Source organism: Elephantulus edwardii, unplaced genomic scaffold, assembly GCF_000299155.1.
Source record: "Elephantulus edwardii isolate Elephantulus edwardi_28Jun2011 unplaced genomic scaffold, EleEdw1.0 scaffold00007, whole genome shotgun sequence".
In the NCBI taxonomy this organism is placed as follows: domain Eukaryota; kingdom Metazoa; phylum Chordata; class Mammalia; order Macroscelidea; family Macroscelididae; genus Elephantulus; species Elephantulus edwardii.
This window is the reverse complement of record NW_006399757.1, coordinates 6,631,523-6,639,900: the sequence shown is the minus strand read 5'-3', so window position 1 is coordinate 6,639,900 and position 8,378 is coordinate 6,631,523. Positions and strand designations below refer to the sequence as shown.

General features: G+C 35.8%; 1 pseudogene; it reads right to left on the bottom strand.

Annotated features, from left to right (window-relative positions):
• Positions 1–5,928: 5,928 nt before the first annotated feature.
• Positions 5,929–8,378, bottom strand: part of LOC102845617 — a 52,804-nt pseudogene continuing 50,354 nt past the window's right edge.

Below are 8,378 nucleotides of genomic sequence, written 5' to 3'. Positions count from 1 at the left end.
AAAATGATAAAAGTATTATGAAAATGAAGTGTCATCAAAAATGAGGAAAGATATGTAATGTCAAGAATTTATAGTTCAAAATTTCCTTGTCATTACCTTTGACTTTGTCACATGCATGAGCAAGATGATACAAATAGAGTGTAATACAAAGAAGATGGACTACACTCGCCATTAAACTGAGTAGATTCAGAAGTAAGATTTAAGAATTTCAACATCAAAAAGGAAAAAGAAGAGCCTATTCTAGCCCACTTCTAACAGGACTTGTAGGAACAGCAGCAGCCTCCATCGTAAAGAGCCAGAGACTCATGTGATAAAGAACTAGCCTTGAAACTGCTGCTCTAAGAAACCAGAGACATAGACCTTCACCTAAGCTTGCTAGAGAACTGAGTGAAGGTGCCATAACAAACAGGGTTATGGACAATTAATAATATTGACCTAAATTAAAAGGTCGAAGATCATAGGAACTATGACAACATTTGAGATGCTCTCTGGACTAGGGGATGGTATCCTGTTGTCAATCTGACTGTAGGTATCCTGTTGTCAATCTGACTGTACTGCTACCTTCTCTAATAAATCCCATGAATATAGTTAAGAAAGGTCTACATAGTAATTTCAGATGAGTAGAGCAGGAATAATAGTGTTGAAATTAGTAAAAGTAGGTGCAGGAGTGTGGAAGACCATGTCTGACATTATAGAAATTAATTTTATGATGTAGTTTTTGTTGATGGAGACAGTTCCCCTCTGTAACTAGAAGTCAGACTTGACCAACCCAATACCACTCCTTGCTTTTTAAAAAATACGCACTCAAGAAGCTGAGAGATCTTTAAACAGAATAAATTCTAAAAGACAACCAAGGCAGGTGGATTTCTGTACAGTAGCAAATAATATGGAAAATAAAATTTTAAAAAAGCCCAAAAACCACTCCTGAGCAATTGCAATAGTTAACCACAAGATAAAATACATAGGTGCAAATCTAAGTAGAAAAGAAAAGATCTGTAAAAAGAAATAATAATAATAAAAAAATTACAAAACACTGCTACAAGAAACAAAAGGAAATGTAGATAAATTGAAGAATATACCATGCTCATGGCTAGGACTTACTCAATATTATGAAACTGATGGCAATTCTACCAAAAACAAACTACAGATTCAATGAACTCCCAATATGAATACTGACTCCATTCTTCAATGTGATGGAAAAGACAGGTTCCAGTTTTATCTTGGAAGGAAAGAGACTCCAAATAAGCAAAGCACTGCTTAAAAAGAAAATAAATAGGAAGCATCACATTCCATGACCTCAAAACATATTACACAGCCATAGTATCAATACAACATAGTACTGGTGCTATGATAAACATGTAGATCAACAGAATAGAATCAAGACCTCAAAATAAGCCCATCTACATATGGTCAGCTCATCTTTGATAAGGAGATGATAGCAATGAAGTAGGGAAATAACAGCCACTTTAATAAATATTACTGGGAAAACTGGATATTCATCTGTAGAAAGCAGAAACAAGATCTACACCTCACTCTATAAAAAACAACAACAACAAACCACAAAAAACCACAAACCTAGCACAAACCAAAAAACCCAACAACTACAACAAAAAACCCCAAAACATCTAAAGGTGGATCAGAGAACTAAGAGAAAAACTAAAGACAATAAAGATCATCAGAGGGAAAAAAAAATAGGAACAAAACTGGAAGTACTAATCAATGGCATGGATAGACTTTCAAGTATAATCAGGAACTAACAACCAGGAGAGGACAATACATGATTGGTAGCTTCTAAACTTCAGATATTTGTATTCATCAAAAGATTTATCCAATGGAGTTAAATGAAGATCAATAGACCAGAGATCGTCATGATTTTCTGATCCTTAAGCTCACAATCCTACTTTGCTAATACATACATCGGTGCATGCTAGATTGATAGTGTCATTTGTAGTATGTCCAAACTCAACTTCTCTCTTCATTGCTGCAGGCCTCCTACTTTCATTCCATTAAACCCAGGTGGTCACTAGGAATTAGCATACTTGCCAGCTCCTTTTAAGGTCAAGACCTAGAAAGAAACTCCGATGGGCACCAACTTTATCCTGCCTCAGAAGCCAAACAGCTCACTTCAGTTTTAAAAAGTCAGTCTCCTCTCTATCATTCTCATCCACTCCTTTCTGCTTGTCTTTCTTTCTCATCAATCAAAACTTCAAGAAGGATCTATTAATCCATTCAACTGCAAATCCTCTCAGAGTACTGAGTAGGGATTATTCTTCCCTCATGTTATCATCACCTATATTAAGCTGTACTACTTTCAGTAAGCATTTCTCTAAGGAAATTTTTTTTCTTTTTAGCATATCAAATCAAGCACTAGCTGCATTTAGCCTTACAAATGCCTTCTATAATCTACAGTATCTAGTTTCATTTTAACAATTTATCTTGACATTACAACACCCAGTATTCATTTTTTCAATTTGTCTTAACATTATAGCATTAAAAAAATCAAGCAACATCAAATAAAATTTGATTCAACAAAACTTTAGTACATACACCTTTAAAGAAAGTCTCAGGTCCATCTTTATTCTCAAACCTTAAGTACCATTCTTATCTCTATTCCATATATATATATATATATACACACACACACATATATATACACATATATAATATATATGCACATATATATAATACACACACATATATGTGTATATATATATTTTTATATATTTATATAAATAAAGTTGGACCTCGACCCTTTGTCTTAAGCTAAAAGTGTTTTTTCAGCTTTCCCTCCCATTATATCAGCAGCAGGAGTAACTATTTGCACTATACTTCTCAAACTTCTATGAGTCTGAAGACATTGCAATGAATCCCACTGCTTCTGACATTACCTGTAAAAAGAGCAAAGAGGGCAAAGGGACATCCAGCTCCCACATACCAACTCTATAAAGGGCAATTGTCTCCCTTAACTACATCCATAGTATAAGGCTAATTTGCATGTCAAACGTGGTATCCCATACTCCTGAATATCTACTAATTCCAATACCCATCTTATTGCTCTGTTGTTGTTGTTGTTGTTATTTTCATATGTCACTGAGTCGACTATGGCCCATAGAAACCCTATGAACAATGACTCTAAACCCTGCTCTATCTAGAATCAACCTCACTGTCTCTGACATACCTGACCCGATTGCCAGTCACTTTGTCAATTCATCTCATTCAGGGCCTTTCTCTTCGCTCTTTACTCTTCCAAGCATAATGTCCTTTTCCAAGGACTAGTCCCTCATGGTGACTTGCCCAAAGTATGTGAGATAGAACCTCAAAACCCTTACATCCAATAAACAAAGTGTTTTCACCCTCTCCAGGACAGATCTACTTGCTCTGTTGTCATTCCAGTGATATCCCTAGTGCCATGGCCTCTTCTAAATACATTTTGTATGTCTTGCAGTTCTTAGTTGAAGTACTGTTCCAGTCGTTTTTTAATACTCTTTAAAACGATTTTGCTTACATGTAATATTAATAATGTTGTTCCTGTAATTTCTATATTGTATGTGATCAACTTTTTTTGGGAATGGAATTCAATACGGATCTTTTCCACTCATGTGGTGAGGTAGCTGTCCTCCATATTTCTTCACACAACTTGCTTAGCATATACAAGGCTGCATCTGTTTGTTGAAATATCTCAGTGGGTATTCCGTCAATTCCTGAGGGCTTAATTTTTTGCCAATTACTTCAGAGAAGCTTTACATGCCTCCTTTATTCCTATTGTTTATTATTATTGATATTGATATTTTATCATATGCTACTTCCTGAAATGTTTCTGTGTCAGCCTGCTCCTGTTAGTAGAGTGACAATGTCAGTGACTATGTGTATTCCTCCTATCTTTTTTTAATGCTTCTTGCATCATTAAATCTATTGCCCATAGTAGCATCTGTAGGTATTCAACTTGAGGCTTGAATTTGTTCTTCAGTTCCTTCAGCTCGAGTAATGTTGAGTAACATTCTTCCCTTTAGATTTTCTGACTCCAAGTCTGCACTTTTTGTTAACACTTTGCTTTGTTATTGTGAGCTGCCCTTTGAAATTCTCTGTAATTTCCTCATTTCTTCCTTTGTTTTGTCTTCTCAGTGTTCTACTGCAATAATACAAATCTTCTCTGACATCCTTTTTGGATTTTTCTTTCTATTCTGTCTCTGTAATCATCTTTTGCTCTCTTCTATTCAACTGAAATCTGTTGTGACAACTACACAGACTGCACAGAATCATATTCATGGTTATGTGGTTTCTTGGGGAAGTTAGCAGATTATAATTCAGATTGACATCAGGATATCTCAGGATGTCTTAGACCAGACATCTTCTCACACATGGTAACCAACCTTTGATTGTCAAACTCAAGATATAGGTCAATTCTACAAAGTTCCCTTAGTCCTGGAAGTGATGTCGTCTTTTCTTAGTCCTCCAGCAAGCTTAAGTGAAGGCCTGTGGCTCTGGCTTCTTGGGGCATCAGTCCAAAGGCAGCCCTTTCTCATGCCAGTCTCTGATACTCTGCTGAGGCTTTTATTGCTCTTGTTTAGATCCAAGTTAGGATGGTACAGAAATCCCTAGCCATAAATGATGCACACTGTTTCCTCTACATTATTGATGCTGAGATTCCTAATTTCTGCAGCTGAAACCACTGAAAACCCATTGGGATAATGAGACTATCCAAAGTACATGTGGATAAACTAACATGCTCTATTTGTATAAGTCTGCCCAACCATGTGGTATAATCAAACTCATTGGTTAGAAATTCCATTTACAATGGTAAACTCTTGACACCACACCCATATACTAAACTCACCATGAGTTTAATATGCAGATTTTCTGTCATGTGAGCAATAGAAAAAATGAACATAAAAGCACTATGCAAAGAACCCAGGCACAGGGCCTAAGACTGGCTGATGCTTAACCATGCAGGCATTGCTGAAAGTTGAGCATGAAGTATTGAGGTAAATCTGTCCTGGAGTCTTAATTCATCTTCAGCACAAGGAATCATGTGAGTGATTTTCATTCCACAGTACATTATTGGTAACCACAGCAACAATAAAACGTCAATCTGGACCAGGCACTAGAGAGACAAATCCCAGAAAATTTGACTAAAGTAGAGGTATATCCATTTCTAGGTGCAAATACTAATTACCTCTTAGTCTACTGTCCTTCACATGATATTTAGCACACAAACACAATTATACAAAACCAGTGAAAACTGTGATGGACAGGAGACCAACTAATTAAGGAAAGGAGACTCTCAAGTAAACTACTTGTTGAAAGTTTTAGATACGGACTTGAAATAACTCTGATTCATCTCACACACACTACTGTTAGGAGGAATCAATCCTTGAAAAAAGACAATGTACTCGGAAGGGTGGAGGGTCAACAAAAGAAGGGAAGAATTTCAATGAGAATAGTGTATTTATAAAATTAAGGCAAAGAATAAGATACAGACCCATGGGAAGGAAGACCGTGTTATAACAAAAAGATTGAAATGATATATTGGCAAGCCAGGAAACACCAGTGGTTTCTGGTCGTTACTAGAAGTTAAGAAGAAGCAAAAAATGTTTCTTTTCTAAAACCACCACAGAGAATGTGACCATGCTAATAGCTTTACTTTAGACTTCTATTCTTCAGAAGTTAATATAAATTTTGTTTCTCTTTTTTTTTTTTTTAAAAAAAAAGGTCTTTATTATTGTAAGTAAAATATACAGTAAAACATAGTTGGAAGGTGGTGAGGTGTGACCCTCCCTTGCATGGCTAGTCCTAGGGAGCTTCATTTGCCAATCTCATTTTGGAAATAAGGGAAAGGGTGTGGTGTGAAATTCTTAAATTTTTAAGATAGGTGGTATTGAGAAGGGAAGTATCCTTCCTATGCCTGTGAATCTGTCCCAAGTCAATCTCTTAATATTTATTGATGCCAAAGAGACGAACCCCATGGAACTGGGACAGCTTAGGAAGTAGTATGGTGAGCAGTGACACTGTGTTAATGAGGAAGTGAACAGCATCATATTTGTTGTGGAAGCTGGCCAGAAGGTAGAGTACAGTAGCAGAAATGCTGCGGAACTTTCGAGAAGAAGTTAATTGAAGCCCATAGTCCATTTCTCCCCTGTTTGTCAGCAGCCGAGCTTTTCCCTTGGTCAGGGGTCTCAAAGGGAGTTCCTTTCACTCTATGTAGGAAAACATACATCGTCAAGTTGTGGATGACATTGGTCAGGGTCCAGGCAACAGGGATGCTGAAGAAGGGGATGCTGAGTAGGACCACATGCAGCAGTTCTACCAAGATGATACAGGCCAGCCCTATTCCCCAGCTATTCATCACTCAGGTATTGGGGTTTACTTCACTGTGTGCCACCCCAACATTCAACTTTTGTACTCCCTGGACCACAGGGCTAGTTTCTACACCTGTATAAATTTTGTTTCTTTTACACAGAAATTTGTTATAGAAGACCTAGGAGACTGATATAATACTAGACAGAAATACATCTATGAAAAGGTAAAGCTCTTTAGAAATAAAAGGTATGAAATGAAATAAATATAACATTTTTTTGATCTAAATTTAGCTGCTCTAACAATCATCCATTGATGAAGGAAATATTAGCAATATACCATTGTAAGTATCTTCATGTCAGTTAATAATATTCACAAAAATTATGCACATAATAACAGAGCATAAAAATAAATTCTAATAGGGCACATAATTAAAACATGACAAGTGAAAAATGAGATATATATGTGTGTGTGTGTGTGTGTGTGTGTGTGTGTATCTCATCATGCACAGCTTTAAACAATTTTAGGGGAATGGCTGGTTTAGTCTGAACAACTGGATAAGAAAAATAAGCACATTTAGAGACTAAAGATCTTTAAGAACTTCTATTTGAAACTTAGTAACAAAATACTAAGCACATGGTTAATTATTTTATTACTATTCTTGATAGTGAACAAAAAGTTAATTGTCTTAATATGCTACGTGATAGTGAAAATATATCTTTTGGCAATGTCTGTAGTGCTTCCAACCTAAAGTCCATGTATGGTTATTGTTGTTAGGTAGGATTGAGTTCTATGACTCATAGTGGCCTATGAAGAATAGAACTGAACCTTACTCTCCTGCACCAGGCCCGTTAATACCTGTCATGCTCAAGTCCAACGTAGCAGTCACTCCATGGAGAGTTTTCTATTGTTTACTGACCTTCTATTTTTTTTTCGAATGAATATTGTTTTGTTTCATGTCATCTTCATGACAACATGGTCAAAGTGTGTGGGATGAAGATTGACCATTCATGCCCCTAATGATTACTCTGGTTACATTCCCTTAAAGAAAGATTTCCCTGTTCTTTGATAGTGTGTAAAATATTCAACACTCTTGTCCAAAACCACAATTCAAAGGCATCAATTTTTCTGTCATCTGTATTAATTGCCCAACTTTCAAATTCATAGGAATCAAATGAAAATATCATGGCTTGGATATGGTACATATATACATATTAATATATTTGGATCTAGTGTGTATAATGTATATTTTATATAATGTATTTAAATAATATGTCAGTATCTTCTTTAATATGTAAATACCAAAGATGAGAGAGATAGTGATTTTTATTTGGTTGAACAATTTATTGTATTGTTTCTCCAGAAGTGTTCCTTGGAATACCAGGAAAACTGTGAGAAAAAGCCATTAACAAACTCCAGGAAACCGTAAATAATATTTATGTGATAAAATGGTCTTATTATTGAATATTAAAGCTTTTGACAGCTTAAGTAAAAGTATTTATAACATTTCTCATTTCTCAAATCTTTGTACAATAATCTTCAGATATGGCAAATTGTTCTCCTAGAAAGTCATTTTATTCTTTTAATTATCTTTGAGCTTCTAGACAGATTAAGAACACATGGGTCTAAGAGGGTAGATGCATGCACATGAGTGACCTGTTTAGTCTCGGTCTTAACAAAGGAGCAATGCTTTCTCTAAAGCGATCCCAGGGATACATGTCATAGATGGTGGTCACAACTAATGTGTATCTGCATTGCTACCATACCATTCCATCTCTTATTAGCTTTGCCTGATCATGGGTCAATAATTAAACCCATTGTTACATGTAACTAAAACACAAAAGCCAAGAAGTCCATTTCCACAGCTGGTAGTCTGATACATCCACAGTTTAATTGCTAAAATTCTTTCACAGGCCAAATTATTTTTATCCTTTGCCTAGCAATAGCAAATGAATATGTGGGTTGAAATGACAATTAGAGCACAATTAGAATTCTTTTATGATCAGTACTCCCAACTCCCACCCCACATAAATTTTCTGTGTTGTGTTGGCTGAGTTGTTTAATGGAAGTAGATGTGTCGGAGA